This window comes from Podarcis pityusensis (genome assembly GCF_964106645.2).
Source record: "Podarcis pityusensis genome assembly, chromosome: 11".
NCBI classification, from domain to species: domain Eukaryota; kingdom Metazoa; phylum Chordata; class Lepidosauria; order Squamata; family Lacertidae; genus Podarcis; species Podarcis pityusensis.
The window spans coordinates 47991097-48009345 of record NC_138036.1 but is presented as its reverse complement, the minus strand read 5'-3'; the positions used below and the strand labels follow the sequence as shown (position 1 = coordinate 48009345).

The 18249-nt window shown below is 41.4% G+C and overlaps 1 protein-coding gene and 1 long non-coding RNA gene across 4 annotated transcripts in view; both read left to right on the top strand.

Moving 5' to 3' along the window:
• The window catches only part of ZNF608 (zinc finger protein 608), a gene marked incomplete at its 3' end in the record, with an annotated part of 135059 nt that overhangs the window by 4540 nt on the left and 112270 nt on the right, over window positions 1–18249 (top strand). The gene's annotated exons all lie outside the window — the stretch shown is intronic.
• On the top strand, window positions 9015–10123 carry LOC308458570. The gene is made up of 2 exons (XR_013977567.1): window positions 9015–9295; window positions 9660–10123. It is a non-coding gene; the product is annotated as an uncharacterized lncRNA (long non-coding RNA).

Genomic DNA, 18249 nt, shown 5'->3' with positions numbered 1-18249 from the left:
TTCCCGCCCCTTCCTTGTTGTTTGATGAAACTTCCCACAACTCTTGCCCAGCTTCTCGCGCTGTTTGCAGATAACATTTCAAACTCCCTTTCTTGGTTTTCACCCAGCCACCTCTTGGCACCCTGGAGTAAATCTTACCTGTTTGCGGTTTGTTTGGATATTTTTGTTGTTGTTGTTGTTTCTGGGGGAAATACCAATGCATTGTGGTTCTTAATTTGTTTTGGCTTCGGCGTTTGTTAATCTTGCTGTTTGAAATTGCATATCTGTTGTGTGTTTTTCATTGCCTACACTCAAAGGGGGAAAAAGTGGTGGTGTCCCTTCTGCTCAGGTGTCGAGAAATTCCTACCCCCACAACAGCAACAAAGGCTACAGAGCAGATATTGGAATCTTCTAAGGCCATGGGTTTGAAGAATAATCCCAAAGTGTTATTGTATTTTTGTTTTTTGGGGAGGTGGAATAATAAGGTGGAGAGTCACTGCTGCTCCTACCAAAGCCAGGAAGCCCTACATAATTCAGAAACTGCCATGAGGAGTGCTTTGTCAGCAGGCATGTGGTGTGCGGATAACCTGTTTGGAAGGAGGGCAGTGGGGGAGGGGGTCCGCACTATTCCCAGATCTATGTGTGCAAAACCCTCTTTTCCAAATATAGGAAAACATGTTGTCCTCTGCCCAGCAGTCTCCTTCTCTTATCTCTTCTCTCCACATGAAGGAGTTCCTTCATGTGAGCTGCCTGTTTGTTGAGTCGTTGAAAAATGTGTGTGTGTTTTTCTCCCTCCCCACTGAAGTCTGAAGGATGTTCTCTGCGAAGGATAAATGGCTTTGCATTGTGAAGGGAGGTGGAGGGGACTGGTTTCTCTGGCCTATTGTTATTGCTCACTGGGGCAGCGTTTGGTGTAAGCAAGGATTGTTCTGCATCCAGAGGACAGAAGGTTCCTTTGTCATCTAGGGAGCTATTGTTGGCTTATAATTAAGAGTCAAATTAATTCTACAGGTTGCTTAAACAAAGACAACCCCTCCCCAACCCCCCACCCCTACTCCCCACTCAAGAAAGAGCCCTGCTGGGTAATAGCTGGCGACATGATTGCACACAATCATTCAGACATTATTCCCATTTCAAGTTTCAGAGCTGGAGAACTTTCTGCGTTGAGTGCACAAAAGTTGTGTACAGGTGTTCAGGAGCAATGGCTGCGTTGGGCCAGGTCTGTGACTCTTGTGCGGCGCATAATTCTCGAGCGAATCCTGTGCTTGTTAATTCCCCCCCCCCCCCACATCCCTAAGACATGCTCAAAATGATCTCGCTGTAGCAAATGCCTGTTTGATTTTTTTTTTGCAAATTACAGCTTGGACAAGATCCCATTTGCCTGCAACGTAATCTGCACAGCCTTCTCTCTCTCTCTCTCTCTCATTTAGAGTGTTGAGTTCTGGTTGTGTCCTCCTTCTTCGCTTGCAAACATGGCTCTGAATGGTCTCTGTGTAATTCTTTCCTAGCTGCAGATGTGTGGGGAGTTTGGGGGGAGAGAGAGAGAGAGAGAGAGAGAGAGAGAGAGAGACCCAGATTGGTTGACTTCCTAAAGTATAAAGTGCAGTCTGTGTTCTGGCTTAGTGAAATGCTTCTGCTGTGCTCTGAAAGCTGCTCTAAAATCTCAGGGTCCAGTGTTGTTGTGTGTGTGTTTTTTTATTAACTCAGTACAGTAGGCACTTGCTTTTGTTGCCAATAGCCTTCAAATTGCAGTTCTCTAATCTGCTTTAACTATCTAGATAAATTGCCCTAATCCAGTCTTCACAATGCTTGTGGTTAAAGAGTCAGAGCCATTTGATTGGATTCAGTGGATGGCTGGAATGTGGGAGGTGCTGCCCTTTCCTAACCTCCTTAGCCTTTTAATCTTTCAGCCAAATGTTCACATTCAACAATTTTGTTTAGCTGGCAATCTGAACATTTCAGTATCTCAAAGGCTGCTGTCATGGCAACAAGAGATTAGACAGTGGTGTGGTTTTCTCCCTCCCTCCCTCCTTCCCACCCACCCCCCTTGTGTGTGTGTTCCTTTTCATTCCAGTCACACAGGAAATTATATGAGGAATGAATTCATATACAAGCAAAGTACATTTCAGCCAGTGTAATGTAAATGAGGTAATGTGTAAACTAGGAACAAACCTGTCTGGAGGAGCTTTCCCCCCCTCTCTCTCTCCAAAGGAGCACTTCTTATTTCAGCACTTGCCTTTATAGAATCGGTGGAGTTTGAATTACCAGTAACACCCACTGCTGTTGGCTCAAACTGACTTTAATGACTTCACTTGTTAGAGCCCTGCAGTGCTGCCCCATTGTCTGCCACACTGGTGTGTTGGCTTACTGTCTAAAAGCATCCTTCAGGTTTTTACTTCGGGGAGAAATTCCTTTCAATCAAATATTATGTGTCTGAATGTGAAACCTTGCTGCAAAAGGATGTGGCACTTTGTGGTGCTGTTTCCTTCTCCTCCCCTTTCTCTCTCTCTCTCTTTTTTAAAAAAGATAACCAAGCATAGTCCTTGCCGAGGAAAAAGAAGAAGATATATTTGGGGAATTAAAATCGAATCTTTCCTCTGTCCAAAGATGTAGTAGATACGTGACCAGCACACAAATAGCATCCCTTTAGGACTTGGCATGGATTTTCCAGCAGTGGGTGGCTGAATCAATTTCCACACTTAAACTGGCATCTCCCTTTAAATAGGTTCTCAAATTTATTAATAACTGAATATTCAAAACCTTTGTCTTCTTGTCTGTGACAGCGCTTAGCTCTCTAAAAAGCAACAGCCACAACATGGAAAGCTGAGAGCAGATTCCCAAGAGGCACAATTGCTATTTAATTTTAACGTTTTGCTTAAAGAGTCTATTTGGGGGGGTTTGCTTCTTCTGTTTCTGTACTGCAGAAAGTCACACAAAATCACGCCCAACTGAATCCAGTGAGTGTCTTCCTCTCTCCTCTTAAGAGATGCCACTCCCTTGATGTGTAGGTAGAAGATGTGAGTATCTTGGAATTTAAAAAACGTCTGAGGTTACATATTTGTTCAGCCCATTGGGTGGTTAACACACCACCGATGTGTAAATAAGTAAAACAATCGGAAAGGTTTGAGTGTCTAGTTGTGACAGGTAGGCCAAATACTCATGTCAGGCTTGGAATGTTAAAATCTGGCCCCTTTCATCATTGCCAAATTTGTAGGAAGTTACAGAAATTGCCAATCAGCACGAGTGCCCCTTTCTTTTATGGTTTATCAATTTCTGCTGCTGTTACCCTGTGAAAATTTTAAGTAGTCTTCAAGAACTTCCCATTTGATTTATATGCTGTGTGTGCAATAATTGTTCATTGTGCACGTTTACCAAAACTGGTACAGTGTGTGTATAAAAAAAACACACACCCTTAGCCTATTAACATGCAATTGCTAGCGACTGATTATTGTGGCCAGCTTTTTGCATTTTCTGTACCGTCATGGGACACTTGACACGTTTTTCTTAAGAATATGTTTTGACTTAACGGCCTGGTTCGCACGTCATATTAAACCACAGTCAGCATTAAACTATGGTATAATCTGAACCAGCTAATGTACAGTTCTCCAAAGTCGTCCTCTCTCGCTCCTAGAGCAATGAACCACAAGTTTTCTGCTCCAGGCGGTCACAAGTGGTAGGCAAAGTTTCCTCTCTTCTTACTGCTTGCAATTTGTTTTTTTTAGGGGGGGCAAACCCAAAAGCCCAGGTTAGGGCAACACAACATTTTTGGGCGTCTTGGTTGGGTTGGTACCTCCAAGCACATCGCAGCCAGGAGCAAAACTCTGTGCACACCAGCAGCTTTAACGTGATGTGCAAACGCTAGCCTATGAGTTTATGAAGATGTGTGTGTTTTAATATGTCGGCTAATGCTGCTGTTTAGGGGCCATTTATTCACTGCCGGGAGAAGCAAAGGGCAGAAAGGTCACTGGTTGTAATTAAGGAACAAAGTCCATTGTTGCTGGACAGCAAACTGTTTTGAAAGCTACATAAGGGATTTAGCTGTCGAAAACATTGATAACTCTTGGGCGCTTCATAATCAGCCCTGCTCCGGGTTCTTAATGCTCTATAGCGCTGTCTAGTAGTGTGACGACGTTTTTTCTGGATCTAGGTGAAGAGGTGGTGGCCTTTGGCTGAGGAAGGCTTTCTGTATGAACCCAGTGACCTCTCAGTCCAGATTCATTCTGTATTGAATTCCTCTGCAAGGTTAAAGTAACACTGAAACAATGGGCCCTGAGACATGCATAAAGCAAAGCATCTAAAGGAATGTGGTTGTTGTGAACCACTTGGGGGGGGGGCATGTAAATTTTACACAGGACATTACTTAATCTTACCATATATTTTTTTAAAAAACCAACAACTTCATGAATCTCCAGTAAAAGAAATGAAAGGAATTTTAGGATGTGTTCAGCTTCAGCTTGCTTTGCGTGCTTTAATTAGGAGTATATAAATACTTTTTTGAGCGAAGAAGCAGTTTATAGCCCAATAAATGAAAACGCATTTTAAAAGTGCTAAGCAAAACTCTTGTGTAACCACAGAGGTGTTCAATAACCAGATTTCAAGTAACACGCAATGTACCATCTGTTCCCAGTTTGCAATCTAAAAAAACATGAGTTGAACAAATGTGAGATTTGCTAACATTCCCCTCCCCCACTTTTTTATTATTTAAAACATTCACCTGTAACTTTGTAGAAAGGCAGTGAATTTCTAGAATACAAGAAAGCCAGGGACAATGTGTGCCCATACGCATATTTCAAACCTCTATACTTTTAAGAAAAGCTTAGTTTTAGTTTATCGCTGAAGAATTGAGAACAGGGAATTAGCTCCAGCAGCCCAACAAGGACCAGCTTTTCAAAGATCTCATTATTTAGCAAGTACTTGAATTATTCTGTCCATTCCCTCCCCCCCAGAGGCAAGAGAGAGGGAAAAAAGGGAAACAGGGGGAGGGCAGGGGGGAAAAACATTCCCAAAGGATAATTTTAGTAGGTTATTACCAATTACCTAATGGTATACATGATAAAAGCTGCTCACTGAAATTTCCAGGAAACAGACTCTTTAAGAAAGTTAACTGAAATTGTTGCATTAGGTGCAGAAAATCATTTGAAAGACAAAAGCTGAATTTCTGAACTGTTAGGCAATAGGATTCTTGGCTGCAGACTGTGCACCTTGAAAAAAAAACCATCTTCCTGCCTTTGTTTGAGGTCTGTTATTGAAGCTAATGACTGGTCTTGTGTTGCCTTGAGATAAATGGCATTATCTCTTGAGTAGGCTGACAGGAAACAGACATGTTAATGGTGAAGCTGCGGGGAGGATCTGCTGTAGTTCTGACAAAAGAGTTAAGCGTGGACCCCTGGTTGTGATCATTAACACATAATGCATTTCTGTTTTTCCTGGCAGGTCTGTGATAATTGGAAAGCTACTTTTTCCAACAATCACTTAAGCCCCCAAACCCATCTTCCAGTATATATCTCTGCCTGCAAAAAACTTGTGAACCTTTTGTTAGAAAAAGAGGAACACTGTTTAAATATCAACAATTACATCCTGATATTTACAGGAGCATCCTTCAAATAATAATAATAATAATAATAATGAAATGAACATACTGTGTCGGAGATGAAGCAATAGGTTTTTAGCAAATGGGAATGAGGCATTATAACATTGCCTTGGAAAATGTGATGAGCCAGCTGGATTGTTATAATCTAGTCTAAAAGCCTCAACTGGGTGAGAACCAAGTTGTTGCCACATTGAAAACAAAACACACACACAAAAATGTGTGGAAATTACATTGTATTCTGAAGGGGTTAAGGGTTGTTGTTGTTTGTGACCCCATGGACCAGAGCACGCCAGGCACTCCTTTCTTCCACTGCCTCCCGCAGTTTGGTCAGACTCATGTTTGTAGCTTCGAAGACACTGTCCAACCATCTCGTCCTCTGTCATCCCCTTCTCCTTGTTCCCTCCATCTTTCCCAACATCAGGGTCTTTTCCAGGGAGTCTTCTCTTCTCATGAGGTGGCCAAAGTATTGGAGCCTCAGCTTCAGGATCTGTCCTTCCAGTGAGCACTCAGGGCTGATTTCCTTAAGAATGGATAGGTTTGATCTTCTTGCAGTCCATGGGACTCTCAAGAGTCTCCTCCAGCACCAGAATTCAAAAGCATCAATTCTTCGGCAGGTTAAGGGTTAGGGTACTTGAATTTCTTGAATATAAGACTCTGGAAACTTTTATGGGCTATGGTGGTACGACCCAGAAATCATAAATATTATATAGGTTCAAACTCTGATACTCTGTTTAAAATTAATCTAGATTAATTCCCACTCTTGAATCTGTATTTGAAATAATAAATATTGCTTAGAATTCCCGACTTAAAACTCCACTTGAAACGTTTACACTTATTTTTTTTAATTTTGTTTAACATAAGCAAGCACTTTATAACAGTAAAAGCAAAAGATACTTGAAGGATCCCCTTAACACTAGAAACAGCAATGGTTTTTTATTTTTATTATCCTGCTTTGTAATCTCCTCATAAGAAACTGCTGTTGGGAGGGTCCAGTCTCTTTCATAGAATTGTAGAGTTGGAAGGGACCCCTAAACATGGCTGTCAACGTTTCCCCTTTTTTAAGGGAAATTCCCTTATTCCGAATAGGATTCCTCGCAAGAAAAGGGAAAAGTTGACAGCTATGCCCCTAAGAATTATCTGGCCCAACCTCTGCAATGCAGGAATATGTACCTTGTCGATTGCAGTGATCGAACCTGCAACCTTCAGTGGAAGCTATTTCACTGAAATAAGAAATTTGAGGTTCTCTGTCCTTTCTATATACAGTGGTACCTTGGTTTTAGAACAGCTTAGTTTATGAACAAGTTGGAAATAGGACGCTGCAAACCCTGAAGTACCGTACTTTTCCGTGCATAAGACAAAGTTATTTTCTTTAAAAATCATGCTAAAAAGTGGGGGTCGTCTTTTACATGGATAGGGCATAGGGCGGACGTTTGATTGTTTGGTTCCGCATAGTCAGTGGCTATTGGGCGCGTTATTGGTTGCAGCGTCAATGGCTGGTGTTGATTGGCTGATGCTGCGGCAGTTGGGTGGGCGATTGGCAGCTTTTGCCAGTGATGGGACAGACGAGAGGTGTTTTTTTGTAGGCTAGCTGGTGAGTGATTTTCGGCAATCCCCTCTAAAAAAACCTCAACAACCCGGATAATCCCCACTCCCCTCAAAGTTCAACAGCCTTGGGCAATCCTCTGCAAAAAAGCTCAATAACTCTGTGCGATCTCCTCCCCCCATTTTCTTAAATTTGAGTCCCCCAAAATAGGGGGCATCTTATACATGGGGGCGTCTTATAGATGGAAAAGTATGGTAGGTGTTCCGGTTTGTGAACTTTGCCCTGGAACTTTGCCTTCCTGCTGAGTGTGTTCCGTTTGTAAATTGAGTTTCCGCTGTTAATCGGAGGATTTTTGTTGACTGTCGGTTGTTGAGTCCCAAGCACCGATGCAACACTGAGATGATATTTGGAGCTTTTGTCTTTTCAACCTTTTGATTTTGTGGCCTTTTCGGTCTTTTGACTGTGACTTGTTCTTCATTTTATGGGACTGACTTGTGACTGTGGCTTGTGACTTCGTTTTTGTGACTTGCTTTTATGACTGTGTGGAACCCAGTTCAGCTACTGATTGATTGATTGATTGATTGATTGATTGTGTGACTGCAGAAATAGATAAAAGCCCTCCATCCAAACAATGACTATCAGTGCACATAAGGAAAAATAATAATTTTAATTTTTATCATCTACAGTACTGTCTTATTTATTTTATAGTACAGTGCATTGATGATTGCTTTCATTTTATGGATCAATGGTCTCGTTAGATAGTAAAATTCATGTTCAATTGCTGTTTTAGGGGTTGTTTTTAAAAGTCTGGAACGGATTAATCCATTTTGCATTACTTTCTATGGGAAAGCACGTCTTGGTTTTAGAACACTTTGGTTTTGGAACGGACTTCCGGAATGGATTAAGTTTGAGAACTAAGGTACCACTGTATTGCACCACTTTTGTGAAGCATTTCAACATCACCATTAAACACAGGTGCACTGCATTCAGGTGACGAAGCTTTCAGTAGGGACAAAATATCTGTGTCAGGCAAAAGGGGCTCATTATGAGAATTTGCTTCCAACCAATCCATTTCTCTGGAAAGAGAATATGTAGGCTACAGCAAAGAGTCAGCTTGCAAGATCAGGGCACTGCCATAGCTGCTAAATAATGGACCTTGATGAGCCATGCCAACAGACTCATGCACAAATTCTGACGTATAAGCAGCAATAAAAGTCTTATATCATTCTTCAAGCAGTGTGACAGCGCATACAGAATGGCAAGTTATACATTTATAGAGCAGTTTCTTAAGTGTTCAAAGCACTTCATATTTATCAATCTCAATAATCTTTATAACTGCAATAGAGGGCAATGTTATTATATTACAGGTGGAGGTCTGAGGCTAAGAAATTGCAGTTTCTCTTTAGCCACCCAGTGGCTTGGTTCACACATGACCCTAAACCAGGCTCTCCCAAACTTGGGTCTCCAGCTGTTTTTGGACTATGTCTCCTATCGTCCCTAGCTAGCAGGACGAGTGATCAGGGATGATGGGAATTGTAGTGAAAACAACTGTAGGCCCAGGTTTGGGAAACCCTTCCCTAAACTATGGTTAAGTTACTGGGTCAGGGACTGACGCTCAAATTACACCATGGTTTATTAACCATGGTTTGGTTTAATCATTGTTGTGGGACTGAGACCAATGATTAAAGGCTCAGCTGAAATAGGAACACCCGGTTCATAGCTCATGCTATGAACTCATTGAGTTTACAGCTTTTTAATTGGAATCAAATCTTCTGGGAAGTTGTGTTATACCAAGTCAGACCATCAAGCTCCACACACTGACAGGCATTTGCGGACAAAAGTCTTTCTCCGGTCTATCTGAAGATGTAATGGATTGAAGTTGGGACCTTTTGCATGCAAAGGATGTGCTCCACCACAAATTAGTCCATTGACTAATTCCCTGATTCCCTATTCACAGACATTGTTCGGGATCCTGGTTGTACACAAATATGCAGTGAAAGAATGTGGAGGTTGAGGGAAACCCTTTGGCGCCTCTTTGGAAAACCCCAGATGGATAATTCTGCTAGCATCTGCCCTCTTTTTGCATCTGCATGTTTTGCTTTCTAATGCACTCCTGTTCATGCTGCATGTGATCAAGCCAGCTGATCAAGATTTCCTTCCCTTTTAAAAGAATAAATCAAGATGTAAGATTGATCATGTTGTAATGTTCTGCTATGATCCATTGGGCTAGGGATGGTGGGACATATTATTGAGACTGAGTTGTGGGGGGAACTGTGGAAACCGAATTTGAAATTTGCAGTGTTTTATGCCCTGGAAGAAAATTTTATGGAAATGATCTATAGATAGTATCTGACATGAAGCAAATTGGGAAAAAATGTATAAATCTGGGTATCTGTTGGGAATGTGAAGAAGCTGAAGGTACATTTTACCATATGTGGGGTGGACTTATAGAGTGGCTAAGGATTGTTGGGAGATGGTAAAGAAAATGAGGTAAAGAAAAAAATTAAAGTAACTCTTCCCAAAAAACCCTAGAAGCGTTTCTTTTAGGGAAAACTGGGATGGATGTTCCCAAAAGGCAGATGAACTTACTCTTCTATGCCACAATGTCAGCAAGAGTAATGCTATATGTACAGAAATGGCGAGATGAGGTGGTACCAACAAAAGAAGAGTGGCAGTTAAAATTGACGGAATGTGCCAAATTGGAAAATTTAACCATGAAAATTGGATATCAAGAAGAGGCCATTTTTAAGGAGGATTGGAAACCTTCCTTGGACTATCTAAAGAGCTATTGTAAACATGTAAAAACGCAAGTAGGGTTTGAATGAAGAACAGCAGTAAAACAAGCAGGAAGGATATGGTATAGATTAATTATAACACGCAGCAATATTAGAAAATATGGGGAAACTGCGGAGGGATGAAGGGGAAGTCAAATGATAAATATTAATTGGAAATATATATTGTGTATTTAATTTGTAAACTTCTGAAATTTATAAATAAAATCTTTTGAAAAAGATCATGAAGTAACATTGGCAATAATGATGATGATGTTAAGTTGGGGTTTGATGACAACCTTCCCAATAGAATTACTTTGCCTCAAGATGGGATCTACTGTTCCCATTGCAAAGAAGATGCTCTGTGCCCTTGGAACTTGTACTGAAAACCAATTTGGTGACAGGAGGAAAACACAGCCCTGCAGCCAGTGAACCATCTAGTAGAGCATTGTGTTCCCAAGAGCAACCAACTAAGGCCATTGTAAAAAGACAGCAGCACATCTCAGCATTTCAGATTCAGAGAAATACTGGCAGCTTTCACACGCAACAATGTGCCAAGGTTTAATAAACCACACTGTGCACCAGCTGTGTGCTAGTGCACACAAACGCGATTTGCTCCACCACAGTTGGTTAAGCAAACCAGCTTAGTGTGCTATCTGAACCAGGATCATGGTTTGTTCCTCCCTAGCAAGCGAGGATTGTTTACCAGACTTAACACAAGGTTTGCTGTTGGCCCACAAACAGCGTTTGAAATTCGCAAGGCGCATTTTGCACCTGACTATCGACCACTTGTGACCAAGTGAAGGTGCCTGACCGCCAGGATGACGCCTGACATCGCCACCATCTGGAGGTGGCATAGGGACGCAGGTGTCACTCTGGTCTAAACCACTGAGCCTCTTGGGCTTGCCCGTCGGAAGGTCAGCGTTTCGAATCCCCATGACGAAGTGAGCTCCCATTGCTCTGTCCCTGCTCCTGCCAACCTAGCAGTTCGAAAGCACACCAGTGCAAGTAGATAAATAGGTACCACTGTGGCAGGAAGGTAATCGGCGTTTCTGTGTGCTCTGGTTTCCGTCACCGTGTCTCTTTGCGCCAGAAGCGGTTTAGTCCTGCTGTCCACACTAACTGGAAAACTGCCTGCAGACAAATGCCGGCTCCCTTGGCCTGAATGCGAGATGAGCCCAAAGTCACCTTTGACTGGACTTAACCATCCAGGGGTCCGTTACCTTTACCTTCCAGGAAGCATGCAAACTGGACCTAACCCAATGTTCGAAATTGGTCAGGCGCATTTTGCACCTGACTATCAACCACTTGCGACCAAGTGAAGGTGCCTGGGTGCTAGGATGACGCCTGACATCTCCACCATCTGGAGGTGCATGCCTGGGGATCCATGGATCTTACCAGTTTTCACACACTAATACCCCATCCTGTAGAATTCTATCACTTATATTTTATCTCCCCAATCAGAGTGAATTTCTGGAACCAAATTGCTTTTTCACTGCAGCCTCAGCAGGAGCAGTCACCATTCAGAAAAAGAGGTCGGAGTAGGCCAATATATGTAGACTATCCCTGGATCAAGTGACTTTTCTTCTTTAAGTTCTGAAAGTTCTTAACCTAGCTCAAGGTTGTCACTGCCAGGTGTTTAACTGAGAATCAATCACAGTCGTCCATCATTTGAAAAATAAGATTTCCGAGCCATAGGGCCCCCAAATGGCAACTAGACATCCTGTTCTGGCGACTGCAACCTTGGTTTAAGGAGCCATTTGGCGCCTAGCTTTTATATCTTGAGTTTCTAACACTGGTAACAAAGCCCAAAGTTCCTTCCGTGTAAATGTAGCTGGGATTTTGTGCCTCATAGTCTGTAATTTTGAACATCCTTACAGTGACTCATCCGACATTTTGCTGCCAACTTATTCAGTTTGGAGTGATGATTCTACCATCTTGACTACTTTGGAGTTTAACACAAAAGTGGTTTCACTGCAATCTTGTCCTTGATTCTAGATTATTTTTAATAGTTAAGTCGTTTGGCCAGCTTTATCGGTAAATGTTGGACCGTGTTTATAATGCATCACATTGTGTCATTTTTGATACAATGAATGAGCCCTTGGTTCTCATGTTATTTCCTTCTCCCTATCACTTTCAGGTAGGTGCAAATAAATGCATTAAAAACGGACAAGCTATAATTTGGCCTAAAGCAATATGGTTTGTCCACTTTGAATGTATTGACAAATTATGGTTTGCTGTTAACTCCAGAAGTGAGAGGGAAAAGCAGGCGAGGACAGGTCATCCCCAAAGCCCTAAACTATGGTTTGGCATTACTCTGTAGATCTCCTGCACAGTGGATCTTCAGTCGAGGCAATTGAAATCAGCAACTGGAAACTTCAAGTGGAGAAGTTTTCCATTTCCACTTCAGTTGTTTTCTAAATGAAAGTGCAAACCAATTAGTTGATGCAACCATTAAAAGACATTGATTTACAACTTGCAAAGTCAACTTTATCTCATTGTGTTTAATACATGGGTCATAAAATCAGTAATGAGAGCATACAAGTGTAATCTTCAACTTGTTTGTTTACATGCGGTGTTTACAAGGCTCAGAGCGTTGGATTTGGACTGGAGAGGCTTTCAGATAACTTTACATAGAGTTGAAACAATAGTGACCTCTAGTTAGTTATTATCTTGGGAGCTTTGGTCAGGCAAATATTGGGACATTCCCAAACTCTGGTGCAAGGGCAAAATAAGAGGATGAAAAGAGCCTTTTTGCATTAGATGAAAAGTTCATTTAGTTCGGTATTCTGTTCCCCACAATGACAAGTTTGGTGTCTCTGGGACATCTTTTATTTATTTATTTCCCACCCATCTGGCTGGGTTTCCCCAGCCACTCTGGACGGCTTCCAAAATAAGATTAAAAATACATTAAAATATCAGTCATAAAAAACTTCCCCAAATAGGGCTGCCTTCAGATGTCTTCTAAACGTCAGATAGTTGTTTATTTCTTTGACATCTGATGGAAGGGCATTCCACAGGGCGGGCGCCACTACCGAGAAGGCCCTCTGCCTGGTTCCTTGTAACCACAATTCTCGCAGAGAGGGAACCGCCAGAAGGCCCTCGGAGCTGGACCTCAGTGTCTGTGCTGAACGATGGGGGTGGTGGCACTTCTTCAGGTATACTGAGCCAAGGCCGTTCAGGGCTTTAAAGGTCCGCACCAAGACTTTGAATTGTGCTCAGAAACGTACTGGGAGACAATGAAGATCTTTCAGGACTGGTGTTATATGGTCTTGGCGGCCACTCCCAGTCACCAGTCTCATTGCCGCATTTTGGATTAATTGTAGTTTCCAGGTCACCTTCAATGTGGAGGTGGAGCTTAGCACACTCATGCCTGCTTGCATGCAAGGTTTACACACTAGTAGTGTGCCTGAATAGGACTTAGTTTTCTCAGAAACTACCAGCCCCAGTTTATGGAAAGTTATGGAACCTAGTTTTCAAATATGAATGATCTTAGATACTTGCATAGGGAGAGCCAATAATAATTCTATCATTTCTGTAAGGAGCAATACTTTTGCAACACACAGTAGTACCTTGGTTTACAGCCATAATCCGTTCCGGAGGTCTGTTTGTAAACCAAAACAGGTTGTAACCCAAGGCGCGCTTTCGCCAATGGGGCCTCCCCCCCAAAATTGTAATCCAAATAAACTTGGGTTGTAATCCAAAAAAAAGCTTGCAAACTGGGACACGCACTTCCGGGTTTGACATGTTTGTAATCCAAAACGCATGCAAACCAAGACATATGCAAACCAAGGTACCACTATATACAGAACTCTTCATAATGTTAAACATAGACCTGAAAAGACTTAAGTGAAGACATTTGAGGGTTTGGGTTGTGGTAGCAGGAGTGTGACACCCAACTTTGCTTCTTTTAATCATGTTCAGGTGTGTTAGTGTTGGAGTGTTGAACTGATGCCTAGGATAAACAGGATAAAGGCCAGTGAACTCAATCCTGATCAGCCTGAGCTTCTGTTGGCAGGTGATTTGTGTGATTTAGAAGATGATGTGCATCGTTTTTTTGCTTGAGGCTGCTCTCTCCCCTTAAGAATCCTGTTCATGTCCTAGGGACAATATTAGATTCGGCCCAACCTATGGAGCTCATGGTGACATGAAGCATCTTGCAGTCACTTATGTTGTTGTGTTAGCTGTAGTATCTCCTAGACTGGGCATGCCCAACTTCCAAGAGACTGCGATCTACTCCCACTATAAAAATACTGGCAGTGATCTACTCATTGGATTGACCCAAGCTATTGAGCTTTTTTTGGGGGGGGTGAGCAGGATCTCGCGACTGACCACGGACGCCCCATGATTGGCCAGTAGTTTGTGCGATCGACTGCTTGGACATCCCTGTCCTAGACAGAAAGATAATCTTTCTAGTAGCACCATGTTTGGAATTTTGTGCTGTGTTGTGTGTGGAAATACACTTGAAGATGGTCTGGAAGCTACATTTAGCACAGAAAATGACCTCAAGGTTACTAACTGGGACCAAATGCATCTTGCCAGTCTGAAATTTCTGCACTTTCTGTTTCAAGGCCCATTTCAAGATTCTGCTTTTAACTTTTGAAGTCCTAAAAGTCTTCGGAGCATGAAGGACTACCTCTGACTATAGACATCCCCCTGGGTAATAGTAGGATCCTCATCAGAGGTAATTCTATGGGACTCTTTACCATCTAAGCTAGGCAAGGTGAAATAGGGTCTTTTCTAGACATCTGTTTTTGGAATTTAGTCATTGAGGAAACTTGTTGACTTTAAGTTTCTAGAAATATGCTTATATCCAGCTTTTTGAAAGCTATTCTGTCATTGCTTTCTATTATGATGCAATATTACTATTAGTAGTATTTTAAATGTAAACAACTTACAGAGCTTATATAGCCAGATGAGCGGGGTATAAGTAATAAAATTAATAGTAATATTAAGTATATAAATACATTGAATGCATGAGCAAAAATTGCAGGCTAACTTCTCTGGTTGTATAAAAACTCTGCTTAGTTGCAAATTAATACATTATAATGGCATATAATGAGAGTATTGCATGATGATTCTTTTGTGAATTTCTAAATGGAAACCTTGATTTTAAATCAGTGATTTAAACCGGTTTTCTGTCTCTCTCAGTGATTGAAACCGATTCCCTTGATTGAAATGAGCACTCACTACATAAATTTATATTTTATTTAGGTTTATACTCCTGTCCATTATTTGCACAGTGTTAGTTTAAAACAGATGCCAGTCACAAACCGTTATTATTTTGAATTAGATGCATCCTTTAATATAACTAATGGAAAACCAGTAGTTCTGTAAAGCCACGAATTGCTACTTAAACATATAGGAAAGCCAGTTTAAATCAGCTCCTTTTTCTTTTGCTGACTTGTTTTTCCTAATTGCTGGGCTTGGAAGAAAGCACTTTAGATTTGAATGCAGGGTTGTAAATCTATTCCTAGTGACTTGAAAGACATTTGGTTTGTAATTTTGAGTTGAAAGGCTATTCAGGAGGTGGGAGTTAGCGCTTCTCTCCTGAATCCAAACCTATATTGAGTTTTACTCAAAATAGGTTTGTCAATGGAAGAGTGAAATTGTGTGTTGTCGTGAAGCATAAAAGCTGACTTAGGAACAAAGGCTGTTCATACCATACCCATAATTCTGGTGCCTCTTGGTTGATTCCCATAACTAGAAGCCTCCCATCTCATGATGAACTCCACATGGAGATGAGTTTTGGCAGTGGTCCAAGTGGCATTCAGACGGAGCGTTTGGCAAGCCTCAGAAATCAGGCATGCGGCGCTCATGTCAGCTTGCGGTATGCATATGAAGTTAGACACGTCTTGCAACCTATTTTGACCCGCAGCTGGCTGAGAGATGGCTTGAGAGAGAAGGAAATACATGGTTCTGGGATTCCACGTTGAGCCTTCTAAATAAATGGGAGATGGATTTAATCCAGGAGTAGGTAATATGATGCGACTCAGATGGTGTGGACTCAAAGATCCCTTTAGCCAGCGTGGTCACTGCTCAGGAATCATAAAATTTTAGCATTGGAAGACCCATCTGGTCCAGCCCCCTGCAATGCAGGAATCTTTAGCCCAATGTGGGGCTTGAACCCACAATTCTGAGATCAAGAGTTTCATGCTTTACCAACTGAGCTATCAGGCTGGATGGAAGCCTCTGTCTCTGATATAATCTGTTGGCCACACCTGATTGGCTCCTCTTGGTTTAATATGTGTCCTTGTATATAATCATCTCACATTTCCAGCATTTAAACAGTTTGATCATTTAAGCATCGGTATGGCTTAGTAGTTGTTGTGCAGTGCTAGGGCTGGGGAGATCTGAATTCAAATCCCACTCACTGGGTGACCTATAGCCAGTCTCTGTAGTTGTAGATAAGCAGAACAACCATGTATGTAATTCTGAGTTCCTACAAGGAAGGATGCGATTAAAATAAAATAACAGGTGCCTCTAATTTTCACTAGTAGATTGACAGTAGCGATGAATAAAGGATAACTTGAACCAAGTCTTCTGTTTCTAAGGATAATGCTTTGCAAATCATTTTACTGGGTGCATTGGGGAGGATTGCAGGCAAATTACTGAAAATGTGCTCATCCTGGTTTTTTACCATCTATTCCCCCTGTTTTGTTCTCTGTATGAATGCTGTTTGCTTTAAAGATCCCTGCCAACTATGTATTCCTGCCTCCTGGGAATCTTCATTGTCAGCTAGTAACATGAAGAAAATGGTCCACAGGGATGCTTAAGCCTATTCCATATGAATTCAGCTTAAAGTAAGGTATATATATTTTAAAGGAGAATCTATTTATTTTGTTTTGCTTGGTAGTTTTAGAAAGCTGATATTTAAGTTGTAGAATTGGCTCTTGTTAAGCAGGAAGCAGATGGCATTGTGCCACAAAGTATAATTTTACTTAAAAAGAACTTTAAAGGTTTTGATGTTTTTCTTTTCCCTCTTATTTCCCCGATGGCTTCTTTTTATTGAAGGGTAACTTGAGGAGACCTGGTAGCAATTTTATTGCCTTCCCATGACAGCTTCAAATAATAGCATGGTCTTTGGTTGCCAGTCAATTTTATACCAGTCAGCTTGATTCTGGTTTTTATCATGTCGCAATAGACTATTAAAAAGTATATGCTAGTAGTTTTCTTGAAGAATCTGACTGTATTTTTACACTTCTGTTAGCAACAGAAGACTAAGCTCTTAAACTGGCCTTCTTTTGTCCCTTTGATTAAAGTAAACACGTGGGTTTTTAAAAGACGAGTTTCCCCCTAGGTGGTTTTCTTAGAACATCTGGTGTCACTAGCAGTTCATGGTACATTTTGCATTTGTACATCCTCATATTAGTTATTGATTTCATCTCTCTCTCTTTTAAAAGAACCCTATTCTTAGTCACTTCTTAGAAACCACTTCTGTTTTCTCCAGCTACATTACACAGCTATACAGTGGTACCTCGGGTTAAGTACTTAATTCGTTCCGGAGGTCCGTACTTAACCTGAAACTGTTCTTAACCTGAAGCACCACTTTAGCCAATGGGGCCTCCTGTTGCCACCGTGCCGCTGGAGCATGATTTCTGTTCTCATCCTGAAGCAAAGTTCTTAACCTGAAGCACTATTTCTGGGTTAGCGGAGTCTGTAACCTGAAGCGTATGTAACCTGAAGTGTATGTAACAAGAGGTACCACTGTATCATGAGGAGGAAATGCCATGCCTCATCCCTAAGAATTTAATAAATTTGCTTTTTCCTTTACCTCAGTTTGTAGGAAAAGTAAAACGTGCGCACACACAACCTATTTATAACCTCCTTTCAAAATATAGCTCTTTTGGATTTTATATCACCTTCTTGGCTGATTTGCACGGGTGACTCATATTTAAAGCAATAATGTTTCGACAGGAAAGTTTGGGTTTTTAAATTTTGTCTTCGATGTAAAATGTTTGTTGTCATTCAGCTTGCCACAATACATGGATAATGCAATCAAATCCAGTAGCTTTACTGTAGTCTCTTAACAACATTACTTGTACGTCTATGAGGTTTATGTGTTCTATTTCTTTCCTTTTAAGATAAGAGAGAGAAACAAGTTGATCTCTTTGATGGAAGGAGCAAAAAGTAATCCAGGTTTGGCACCCTTCCTCTGGTGGGAGTGTTCCAAGGCTAGTCCTTCGGGACGTTTTGTTCTTTTTAAAATGCACACACAGAAAAGCTCCCATAGAATATATTGACGAATGTCTACTCCTTGCCCTTAATTACAGTTACTTGACGTACACTTGGACGAGGAACGCGATTCATATTTTCGGAAGGTGTAGTATCAGCCGTAGATACCTTCTAAATTACGAAGGAGAAAA